This window comes from Mesoplodon bidens (genome assembly GCF_964165515.1).
Source record: "Mesoplodon bidens genome assembly, contig: HAP1_SCAFFOLD_383, whole genome shotgun sequence".
Classification (NCBI taxonomy): Eukaryota; Metazoa; Chordata; class Mammalia; order Artiodactyla; family Ziphiidae; genus Mesoplodon; species Mesoplodon bidens.
Window position 1 is genome coordinate 145524 of NW_027672551.1, and position 13124 is coordinate 158647.

The 13124-nt window shown below is 39.5% G+C and overlaps 1 pseudogene across 1 annotated transcript in view; it reads left to right on the forward strand.

Moving 5' to 3' along the window:
* Positions 1-13124, forward strand: part of LOC308610063 (putative helicase senataxin) — a 70747-nt pseudogene that overhangs the window by 34284 nt on the left and 23339 nt on the right. Inside the window, exons 12-15 of the transcript in view lie at positions 6584-6757; positions 9076-9308; positions 10369-10536; positions 11207-11357. The product of the transcript in view is annotated as a putative helicase senataxin (transcript). The remainder of the gene's footprint in view (positions 1-6583; positions 6758-9075; positions 9309-10368; positions 10537-11206; positions 11358-13124) is intronic.

The following is a 13124-nucleotide window of genomic DNA, read 5'->3' on the forward strand; positions in this document are numbered from 1 at the left end:
AGTATGTTTAAAGTCTTTACTTAATGAGGATAATTACTGGGACAGTTATAAAATTCATGGTTTTAACCATTGTGCTAGCAGAATACCACAGGCCAAAGTGTCCCTAGATGCTGGGCAAGGGAGAGAGAAGGTGAGTGAGGGAGTTTGATTGGCGGGGGCGGAGGGGGTGTTGACATGATCGTGCGTACAGATTCTGAGTAAATCTCTCTGCCGTCTCTGCTCTCACTTCATGAGTTGTCTGGAGCATGTGTCACAGTTATGTCTTAGTTATAAATAAACCAAGCATTTAGAACCCTTTAAAATAAAAAGTATAAATTCTCCGTCTGTCTCCTTCCCCCTTGCAGTCCATCCCACTCCATAGATTCACTTAAGAAAAAAAGCGTGTACATATATTTGGGGGGGAAGGTATTATATGTTCACTGTAGATTATTCAGATAATATTAGCCAATAGTAAAATAAACATCACTCACAGTTCCCATCATTCAGAGATCATCTTATGAACATAGTATTGTATATCTTACTGCTAGACTTCCTATTCATCTGAGTGAAGGGTGGGTGGGTAGGGTTATTTTACCTAAGTGACTTTTTTCATGTATTTATTCAGCAAATATTTACTGACTTTATACTACCTGATAGTGTATGATTCTAGATGCTAGGTATGTAGCTGTGATGAAAACATAAAATTCCACCTTCGTGAAGCTTACATTTGTCTTATTTTCATTTAGTCTATTATAAATGTCTTTTCAGAGATAAATAATAATAGCATGTTCAGTGTTTGTAGTTATTCCATTGTAAGTGTATTCCATAGTTCTCTTTAACCAGTAATTTCTAGTTAGACATGTACATTACTTATGATTTTTTACTGTTACACTGAATAAATCCCTTTGCTAGATCAAACAGTGTGTGCATTTTAAGACTTTCGGTTCATATTGCCTCTGTCTACCAAAAAGAATACCATTTTCACTTCTGACATAAGAATGTAAGAATGTATCTCTTCTCATTTGCTAGTTTAAACTTATCCCCCAGTTTTATATGGAACATGTATCTCATTTGAAGTTGTAGTTTTTGTCCTCAAATATTTATTGGTCTTTTATATTCTTGGGGGGGGCGGATAATTGTCTGTTCATGCCTTTTGTCCTTTTTTTTTCTCTTAGGGAGGTTATTTTCTTACTTGTATGCATTGTTAATTTTTTTCAATTTCATTATTTGCTGTTCAGTTTCACATGCACTTTTTGAGGCAGACAATTTTTATCTTCACATGTTCAAAAATACCGTATTTATTTCTTTACTGTTCAGTTGGTTTTAGAAATCAGATAAATACTTCCATATTTTCTTGTAGTAGTTTTATATTTCTTTCTAATATTTAAATCACTGATTTATCATCCATTTATCTTGATGGTATGATAGAATCACATAGCATTTACTCTTGTGTCTGACTTCTTTCACGTAACATGTCTTCGTAATTCATCAATTTTGTGTGCATCTTTGGTATTTTTTTCATTGCTGTGGTGGTATTTCAATATGTGACTGTGTCACAATTTTACTGTTGATGGACATTTTTGTTATTATTATTTTAAAGAAGTTTTTTTTGTCAGTGCCATGCAGCTTGTGGGATCTTAGTTCCCCGACCAGGGATTGAACCCGGGCCACAGCAGTGAAAGCGCCGAGTCCTAACCACTGGATCGCCAGAGAACTCCCGTTAATGGACATTTTTTCAGCAGTTTAGGCCTGTGTGTCAGGGCTCTCCAAGTCCATGCCCAAGTTCAGTGATTCGCTAGGAGGACTCACAAGAATTATATTCCTGCTCATGGCTGTGACTTACTATGGCAAAAGGATACAAAGCAAAATCAGCAAAGGGAAAAAGGAAACCAGGAGCAAGTTTCCAAGAGTCATTTCCCAGCGAAGTCACACAGGACACACTTAATTTTCCCAGTAGTGGGCTGCGACAACCCATGTGACACATTATCTACCAGGGAAGCTTAGAGACCCAGTGCCTAAAACACCCTCTGCCTAGCCCACATTCATGACTTTCACAAGTAAAGTGGGTGTTTGACATAAGCTGTAGAGAAAAAATTTGGCAAACAGGTAAGGTACAGTGAGCCATTGTCATCAGCAAATGATGAGAGCTGTCTGGAAAACCAAGTTCCCAGATTCCAAGGGGGCCAACCTTGTAAGCAGGCCTTTCTAATGATAGCAGCCTCAGGCCTTCTTCTACACACAGCATTTTATGAATAATGCTACTATGGTCATTCATGTGTCTCTTCGTGTTATGCGAGGGCATTTTTGTGGAGTCTGTCTCCTGAAGTGGGTCTCAGAGTCTCAGGGTATTATGCATGAGCTTAACATGAGTAGATAATGCCAAGCTAGTCATGCAGAATGACACACCCCACCAGCGTATGGAAGTCACGTTGCTCCATGTCTCTGCCAACACATTTGTGTTGATTGTGCTGTTCATTTTAGCCATTGTAGTGTGTGTGTATTGATGGCCATTTGTGGTTTTATTTTGTTATATCCTGGCTATCAGTGAGATTGAGCACCTTCTCATATATTTAGTAGATGCTCAAGTAACCTCTCTAGGGAAGCACCTATTAAAGACTCTTGTTCATTTTCTGTTAGTTGTCTTTTCCTTACTGATTTGTAGCAAGTTCTTTATGCAATCTGGATATAAACCATCCTCCCACTTTGGCTTGCATTATGTCTCTCTTAGTGATGTCTTTAAAATTCTTATTTTATTCTTGTTTAGACTTTATTTTTTAACATAACAAATGCATCTGTGTATTTTTTATGGTTAATGGTCTGTGCCAAAGGTTTAAGAAACCTTTCCCTGCTGCAGGTCATAAATATATTATCTTAACATCTAGAACAGGTGTCAGCAAACCACAGCTTGCAGATCTACCCTGTATCCTGTTTTTATACTGCCCAAGAGTAAGGTTCTTACATTTTTTTAAGCTTTTGAAGAAAAGATGATGATGAATATGCAACAGACACCATGTGTAGCCTGCAAAGAAAAATCTGGCTCTTTACAGAAAGTTTGCCAATCCCTTTTCTAGAGGCTTCGCTGTTTTGCCGACCTGGAATGGATTTTGTACACGAGTAAGATGTAGGGGCCATGTTTCATTTTTTTTTCCCTAATGGAGATGTAATTACCCCAGTAGTGTTTATTGAAAAGATTATCCTTTCTCCATGGTCTGCAGTGTCATATTTGTTACAAATCTAATGTCCATTTAATGCACTCGCCTTTTTCTGGACTCCTTTCTTCTTTGTTGGATCATTTGCCTACCTTTCTGCCCATATCACATTGCTTAATTTTACTTAATTAAGCTTTATTATAAACATTAATGAGCAAGTCTGCTTACCTTGTTTGGCCTTAAGAGTACGTTGGCTATTCTTGTCCCTTTGCATTACCATGTAAGTTTTAGAGAAAAAAAAGATGTGGACATTTGTTAAGAATTGACATCTTTCTAATACTGATTTGAATACGATACATACTGTCAGTTATTTAGGTTTACTTTCAGTAATGTTTTACAGTTTTCTAGGGAGAGGTTTTGCAGATCATCATTGGTTAGATTTTTTTTCTTTTGGTGTCATAATTATTTAAGTGACTATCTCTAATAGAGATGGACCTAAAAATTCATAGTATTTTTGCTGATAATTCATTATTTTGTTGCTAAAGTATGAACCATGATTTCTTAATATTAGATAGCTAGACAGTGTTCAAGTTTTCCGTTTCCTCATAAAGAACAATTTATTTCAGCCTGCTTGAATTAAGATCCAAGTTAGGTCCACTCACTGACATTGTTAATATGTCTTCTTCAATTACAATTGTCTCATGGATCCCTCCCGCTTTGTAATTTATTTTTTGAAGAAATTGTGTTGTTGACCCTGTAGAATTACAGGGTCTGTGTCTGTGTCTTGCTGATAGCATCCCCCTGGTGGTGTTTAGTATGTTTTTCAGTCCTTTGTACTTTTTGTAAATTGATAGTTGGATCTAGAGGCTTGATCAGTTTCATTGGACCTAATATTTTTGGCAAAACTAGTTCATAGCTGAGGTTGGTGTGTTCCTTTATCAGGAGGTGCTTGATCTCTAATTTCTCTTTTTGTAATACTTATAACCGTTGATCCTTAATGCCTAGATTAATTATTTTACTAAAGGATACAAAATGGTGATATTTTTATTTGATCATTTCTTCATTTATTTGCTATTGTAGTTCTGTAAAGAAAAAGTGCTCCATTTTATTTGATTACTCAGTAGTATACTTTATAAAGAAGGGTAGAATAAGTATTGATACTTGATTCCTGACCAGTTTTCAAAATAATGACTTAATTCTCTGCAAGTGCTGGGTTGACCAGTGAACTTTAAAAAAATGTTTTTTCGTTATGAACACATGGCCTTAAATACACTTGTTTCAAGTCTTTGTAATTGGTTTCTTCAAGTTGGCTCCTGAGCCCTTTAGACAGGCTAGTCTTTGAGAGCTTTCTTGCTACCTGATGTAACCGATACCATCTATATGTTTTATCCTGTATGTGAGCTTTCAATTTTCTAACTAGCCGTAGTATCTTTGGGTAGAAAAAGTTATTTCAAGATCAGTATTGGCATGTTATATGCTGTTTACAAGTAATACATGTAAACATAAGGATACAGAAAGGTTAGAAGAGGAAGATTGGAGAAAGCTACTCATGCAAACCCAACTAAAAGAAACTTGTTTTGCTCTGTTAATACCAGACTAAATAGACTTTACGGCAGAAGAGCATTATTTGAGATTAAAAGCGAGTATTTCACAATGATAGCAAGTTCAGTGAACAGAAGATAGGACCATTTTGAATACCTAATAAAATATATAAAGAAAAAACTGATAGAACTAGAGTGTACTCTTTACATATATGTGAGACCTTTGAACCATTCATTTTTTCTTTTCTTTTAGTTTGGAAATTATACGTCAACTTGTACCTCTTTTGCCATTTAGTAGTTTAGGTGAACACTTAGAGCGTACATGATTCAAAGTTTACAGATTTCATCGATACTTTAAGTGTCTCCATAGATAAGGCAAAATCTTAAAAAACTTTAACCCTGTTTATCTGTTCCACTTTGTATATTATTATTGTTACGTATTTTAACTCTATATTTTAAACTGTGTTATACATACAGTTGGTCCTCTGTATTTGCGGGATTTGCGTCATCGGATTCAAGCGTGGATTGAAAATATTCAGGGAAAAAAAATTCCAGAAAAACATGTTTGCTATGCACCAGCACCTATTTACATACCACTTATGTTGGATTTACAACTATGTCCATAGCGTTTGCATTGTATTAGGTATTATAAGTAATCTAGAGATGATTTAAAGTGTACTGGAGGATGTGCGTGGGTTATATGCAAATACTATGCCGTTTTACATAAGGGACATGAGCATCTGAGGATTTTGGTGCCTGCGGGAGTCCTAGAACCAATTCAAGGACTGTACTCTGTGTAGTGCCTTGTGCAGCCCTTTTTTGTTTGTTTGTTGATTCTAGTAGTTCATGTATTCTCTCCTGGTGCTTTGCTTATTTCTAATATGTTGGTCATTGTCTTTGGAAAACTATTTAAAAAATAATCAGGGGCCTGGGATGATAGGATGTCCTCTTCCAGAGAGGATTTTTCTTTGCTTCTGCCAGGATTCTGGGAGTACTAGCAATGTGGGATCAGCTTAAAGGATTGAGCTTTCCTGAAGTACTCGGGTGAATTGAAGCTGCCTTCATTGTTGGGTGTAGTCCTTCATGGTCCCTACCTGAAGCTTGAGGGCTACCAGGATGCCTACTTTATCTATGCAGGCCCTGGACTCCAGTTTTTGTCTCTTTTTTTGTACAAGGCTATCCCAGGTACTGCTCAAATTCCTGGCTGCCACTCCCTGAAGAGTTCAGATGTTTCTAGGGAAAATACTGGGCTGACCCTTACGGATCTCCACCTTGTTCTGGATCTCAACAGAGTGATTCTTCATTGTTGTATTTGCTCTCTGATGCCTTCAAATAGACATTTCTTACATGATGCATTTTTAAAATTCTTTTTTGACTTAGTAGTTCAGTCTACTTAATCCTAGTACTTCGTGCTTTGGTTCAGTATGTTGCTGCTGGATTTGGCAGTTGGTACTGAACTTTTTTTAATTTTAGAGCTTGCTCTGTTTTCCCAGCCCCATTTATTTTACTACTGTCCTTTCCCCCTTGTTTGAAATGCCACTAGTAGGCTCAAAATTCTTACGTGTACATGGATCTGTTTCCAGATTTTCTCTCGGGATTTTGAAAGCAGGGCACAAAAGTGAAAATTCCTTGATTAAAAACTAAGGTAAACTTCAAGGAAAAGAAATGTATTAGCTACTTTTGAATATTATGACTTCATCTATTTTGGCTTTGTAGCAGGTTTTAAGAAGACTTTTATAATGCTGTGTGATCAATATTTGTCAATGCTGACTAGCTTAGACTATCATTTTGAAGTATGTACAAAGTCCGCTAGTGCTGTATACTTGCTTGAACTTAGTACAAGCGTTTAATATCCTTTAATCTCATGTAAACTAATTCTGTTAGAATAAATGCTGGCTTCTTCTTGTGTTATAGTTTATCTTGAGGAATGTGAACTAGCTAAACAGCTTCATCCAAAGGAAAATGATTTGGTGTTTTTGGTTCCTGAAAGACTAAATGGAGAGAAGAAGGATATAGAGAGACATCGCCTGCAAGTTCCCCGTGAACATTACTGTGGCTATGTTCATACGTTCCGCCGCACTTCAGTCAGTAAGTACCTAATGAGACATGGAAGAGAAATCTGTCAGCAGCTCATCTTTTCATCTCCCTCTAAATTAGGCTTTACTAGCCATGTATTTGCTATACATTTACCAGCCCTCTATTTGCTGTCCATTTACCAGATGTATGTTTGCTCTATGTTTACCAGACTGTATTTGCTAGGTTGATTACTTACCATTCAGAGTCCTCTTTTAGTTTTTCTAGACTCAGCTGGAAAAGGCCCAGCACGTATTGCTTTAGACTTAGGATTTTAAAGCTTTCTTTTGTAATGTCTTCTCCTTCTAGTAAATGCCTTCATCTGTCAGTGTGTTTGTTATAAAACAGACAGTTTGCAAACCATCTGTTTGTTAAATCACATTCCAGCCTTGGTTTGGGGGCTAATTATTGATGAGCAGACCAAACACAGAACTAATTGTAAGGCAACTGGAGGGGTTTACTGTTTCATCACTCCCATCCATTGTGGTGTAGGGACTTCTCTCCCTAAGGTAGCATAACAAAAATAATGTTAGCTTGAATTTAAGGACTACTGACTGTGGCCAGCCAGTGTGCCCTGTCCTTCCTGTACACATTTATCATCTTTTCCCAGAGCCCTGCAAAGCAGAATGGTTTGTTCCCTGCTCATTGGGAAATCAGAGTTCAGGGATGTTAAGTAACATATCCAAAGGCATCCTTACTATTAAACACTCGGTGCAGAATTGAAACCTAATTTTGTTTGACTACGAAGTCCACATGCTTGATATATGCCAAGCTGTCTTTTTGACATTGCTGCTCTCTTAGTCTCTGTTACGGGAAGAGAATATGTGATCATTATTCCTTCCCCTTTTTGTATCATACCTTAAAAATAGCAACAAAGCTCTTAGAGTTTAACATCGTGCCGCATCCTAACTGGTGTGCCATGTCCACTATTGTGTGGTCAGAGCTCAGTTCTTTGTGCAAGATGCGTTGAGCACCAGGGATATCTAGCTTCATCTGTGCTTTCAACTCTTACAAGTGGTTACATTTGCCAAAGTTCTGTTTCTAAGATTTAGCAATGGTTTCTGTCTCCTTCCCGGAACTCCTCATGCATCCAACTACCTGACGTCTCCATTTGGAGATTATTAGACATTTCAAACCTACTCCAAAAGGAAGCACTTGATTTACTGCCTGACACCTGCTGTTGCTCCGTTTTTTCCCAACTCAGCATGTGGGACCTCCATCCCATTCTTCCAGTTGCTCAGCCCAAAACCTCAGAGTCATCCTTGAGTCCTGCTTTCCCTCGCACGCTCCATCTAATGCATCAGGAAGTCCTGTCGGATCTTCCTTAGCCATATATCCTACATCCAAGTGCCACCTCTCCTGCTGCCTCCTGGCCCACGTGACCATTCACTTTTACCTAGATTTTAGCCTCTTATGTTGTCTTCTTGTGCTTTTTCCATTGCAGTTTATTCTTCATTCGCGATAAGTGATTCTTTTAATGTGTGACTTAGCGTGTGTCACTTACCTGTGCGGAGCTGTCCTGTGCTCTTGACCTGACTCAGAGTCATGTTCAGAGCGGTTAACTGCAGAGCCCTCTGAAGTGTAGCTGCATTTACCGTCTTGGTCTTCTAGCTCGCTTCTCCCTGCTTTTCCTTCTAGCCATTCTGGCCTTCTCCCTGTTGTGAAAATAATCCAGGCACCTCGCTGCCCCATTGTCTTTGCAGTTGCTGATTCTCTGCCTGTAACCCACTTTCCCCGGTTACGGGCATGGCTCACTCACTTAATGCCATGGCTCTGCTCAAATATCATATCAGGAAAACCTCCCCTGACTCTCCTGTCTACAACAACACTCCCTCACAACCCTCATCACTTCCTCATCCCCCTTCTCGGCTTTCTTCCTAGCACTTACCATCACCTGACATGTTTATTTGCTTATCTGCCCCCTTCTTCTAAAAAATAAGCCTCCAGAGGACAGAAATGTTGCCTGGTTCTTAGGAGGCAGTCAGTAGATACTTACTGAGAAAATTATTTAAATGATGTATAAAAAACATGTTACAGGGCTTCCCTGGTGGCGCAGCGGTTGAGAGTCCGCCTGCCGATGCAGGGGACATGGGTTCGTGCCCCGGTCTGAGAAGACCCCACGTGCCACAGAGCGGCTAGGCCCGTGAGGCATGGCCGCTGAGCCTGCGTGTCCGGAGCCTGTGCTCTGCAACGGGAGAGGCCACAACATTGAGAGAGGGCTGCATACCACACACAAAAAAAAGTTACAAAACAGCTTGTTCTGAATAACCTTTTTAACTGGACACTGTTATTCACTGGTAACTGAAATTGCTTTTTCTCCTTCTTGATAATAGTGCGTAATGGGAAATCTGAGTGTTCCCTTTCCATCCAGACTCAACATAATTTACCAGTCAATTTAAATGAATTCGTGAAATGTCTTGTAATCAGCTCTCTGGTGACTACACAGAGGAAGTTGAAAGCCATGTCTTTGCTGAGTGGTCGGAACCAACTGGCCAGAGCCGTTCTGAATCCAAACCCCATGGACTTCTGTACAAAAGATTTACTAACTACAGCATCTGAGAGAATTGTGAGTGACAGTCATTTGATAACAGGGAAAGTCAGAACATTTCATGTCAAGATGTTAAAGCATGTTATTTTTATCTGTCACACATTCCCTGTTGTCTACAACAAAGACATAGTCACCATGTGTGCCCAGTGACGTTTTTAGTGCTTAGTTTTCTTTAATATTGCAAAGTAGTTCTTTGTGTTAAGTTAGTCAGCTTACCTCAGGAAAAAAGGTAGAGTCCAAAAGGGAATTGAAAACATGCTTGCAGAGCAGCATTAAAATGTGAGGTGAACATCCTACTTAACTGTTTGTTAGGTAATTAAATACAGGAGTAAGAGGAGGTTTAATGGAATGACTTTTGCATTTGAATGATCAGTGGAGCATTGACTGGTACTGTTGTCAGTGCGACGACGAAGTTGTGATTTTTGTGTGAACACATATTTCTCATTGTTGTAAGAGTTGGGTGTAAGTTCCAGGAAATTAACACAGAGACAGGCGGAAGGAAAGGAATGTTATTTGAACCCCTGTCTTGTGTTAGGACTTTCATATGCATTTTCTCAGTCAGTTCCCACCCTCTAAGGAATCCCAGATTTAATGATTGTCAAAGCCTGAAGCCCAGAGAGGTTAGGAGTTTAGAGACCTAGCGTTTGAGTGAAACTGAGGTGTAGACTCAGATCTGACCCCAAATCCCTGTTGTTTTGACTGTATCACTTGTGTTAGGAAAGGAAGTCTTGGAATGTTTTTACTGTCTAAAGAGAGGATTGACTAAAATGGGAAGAACCACGGAATAAAAAGAAGAAAAGTACAAAACAGTTTATTGTGATCATCTTTATAAGAATCACAAATAAAAATATAGTTGTTGTGGTTGTAGGTGGACTGAGGCCTGTAGACTCATCAGTAGCTCTTTCCAGTAGTGAAAGTGGTTCTTAGATTAAGGGTCATTTTGGGGTTTTGCCTGATCATCACCAAAGCTTCTGTCTGACAAAGGTCAGCAGCAGTTCAAACAGATGTCTTCCACTCTCTCGCTCTCCTGTGCCATCCCAGGAAGAACCGCTCGTTTTCACTAGTGTCTTTTGTATAGATTGCCTACCTAAAAGATTTCAATGAAGACCAAAAGAAAGCGATAGAAACTGCATATGCCATGGTGAAACACTCCCCAGCAGTTGCCAAGATCTGTATGATTCATGGACCACCCGGGACAGGAAAATCAAAAACCACTGTGGGCCTCCTGTACCGCCTACTGACAGAGGTAGAGTGTGCACGAGGGCATCTGTGCCCTTAATTGAGTATGTTGTTTTACTTTAACGTGTAAATAAGTACTAAAGTGTGTTTTTCCCTTCACTTCTGTGTATCTTTTTGATACTGTGTGGAACTATATCAGATAAAGCGGTAGCAGAGGTAGAGAAGGTTATAAGAAATAAAAGGAACAGAAAATGTTATCTTGTGTGAAACTAATTCTAAGGGCTAGAATAGTGGTCTTCGGGCTTTATTATAGGTCACGGCTAATCCCAGGAGACAATCTTGAATGTATTCCTGGGTTACATTTTGGATTGAACATTGAATAAAATAAGTGGATAGTAAGGTAAGGCTCAGAGAAGTTAGATTTTATGCCAGAGTAATTTATTTTTTCGGGCACACCATGCGGCATGTGGGATCTTAGTTCCCCGACCAGGGATCAAACCTGGGCCCTTGGCAGTAAGAGCACTGCGTCCTAACCACTCGTTGGCCAGGGAATTCCCAGCCAGGTTAATTTTTTAACATCAGTGTAAGATGTAGGTGCTTTTATTTACTTTTAACTAGTTATTAGGGGAACTTTCAAATATATGTGACAGTAGAGAAGAACTATAACACTGCACAATAGAGCTTATCAGTATTGTTTGTTTTCTTGTTTGTTTATTTGTTGCAAATTGTCGAACCAGAGGAGGGGGCATTCAGATGAGAACTCCAATGCCAAAATCAAACAAAACCGTGTCCTTGTGTGTGCACCTTCCAATACAGCTGTTGATGAACTTACGAAAAAAATTATGCTTGAATTCAACGAGAAGTGTAAAGACAAGAAGAATCCTTTAGGTATGATACTTATGTGGGCTTTTCATTTGTTTTTGTTTTCAGTGTTTAGTGTGGTAACTTTGAATGACAAAGAGCAAGCCAGTTCTGGTCATTTTTTCTACTTGAGGCTGTGGCCCATGTGTACTTACTGCTTTGTTTACTGAATATTTTGGAGCATTTATTCTGTGCCAGGCCCTGTGCCGTTTGAAACACCTTAGAGCAGCCCTTGATTCAGTTGTGTAGGGGTTAGGGAAGACTTTTAGAGGAAATGATATCTAAGATGAAACTTGGAAGAGCAATGAGGAAGTGAAGTGGGGAGAGGACTCTGGTGGAACTTACTGTACATAAAAAGGACCAGAAGCCAGAGAACCGTGGATGGTTCAGTCTAGCTAGAATATAACGAGGTCCACCAAGGCAAGGGCTTTTAAAAATGTGTTCATTGTAGTAACCCCCGTGCCTGGAACAGTGCCTGGCACTCAGTTGGGACTTAGTAGATGTTTAGTGACACAAAAGCTAGAGCAGTCATCACTTATGGTTACCGAGTGCTCACTATGTGTCAGTACTCAGAGTAATCCTCTGAGCCATGCAATAAATAACCTATCTACATTTTATAGGCGGAGAAGCTGAGGAGTTGAGATGTAAAGTATACCACAGGGACAAGTCTTTTCAGTACAGTTGACAGATTGAAGAGCATTGCCACCGAGGATTCGGAATGCTTGAGCGAATGTGTAAAGTCATTTCTGTGCACTTAACCTTAACACCTCCTCTCACACCAGCCATCCTGAGTGGCGTGGTTATGGCTCTGGGTCGGGCTGCTCTTCTAAGCACATGTATCTCGTCTTCCCTAAGCAAATTTTATTTTCCTTGATGTTACCTGGCAGTGACCTAAATCAGTTAAGATTCAATTAGGCTTCAAATAATAGACACTCCAACTACAGTGGCTTAACTATGATAGAAGTTTATTTCCTTCTTACTCAGAAGCCCAGAGATGGGCAGCTGAGGGATGATACTGGCGTGATGACTCTACTTCCGAGTGTTCAGAGACCTAGGGTCTTTCTACCTTGTTGCTGCACTACGTGGGACCCCCCCACTCCTTAGTGCACCTCATGGTCAGAAACAGCTGCTCCAGCTCCAGTAGTCCCATCTAGCAAGTGCAAGGAAAAAGGGACAGATATACTAGCTGTGCTTTAAGGAAAGTTCTGAGACGCTGCCAGTAGCACCTCTGCTTATTTCCTTTTGGCCAGAACTTAGTCCCGTGGCCACACCAGCTGCAGGAGCAGCCAGGATGTGTCGTCTGTCTTCGCAGGGATCACACATATTTCCCCTTTTATTGCACATGTATTAGCTACATCTAGAGGTCATTTGCTTTTAAAACTGAAAATGCATTGTGAACGGCAACTTTTCTACTCACCATTATGTTTGTGAGAACTATGACTTTATGTATCGCTGTATATGGATACGGTCATTCATGTTAACTGCTATAGGGTGTCTCATCTATGAGTGCACAGTTCATTCGTTATCCATTGATAGAAATGTAAGTTCTTTCCCTTTTTTTTTTTTTTGTTATTTCAAACTTAATTCCTGTACTTGTGCCTGTTTCTCCAGTGCAGGATGAAAACGTTTACTGCAGTGACTGAGTTGTATTGTGTTGTACTGTACAGCAGCTGAAGGGAGTACACTGGAGTACTGTGTTCTTACTCACGTCTCCTGAGTATTCATACAGGCTGCTAGGGCAGTGCTTTCACACTGTGGCTTGTGACCAGTTATTGGATTGTGAAATCAGTTTAG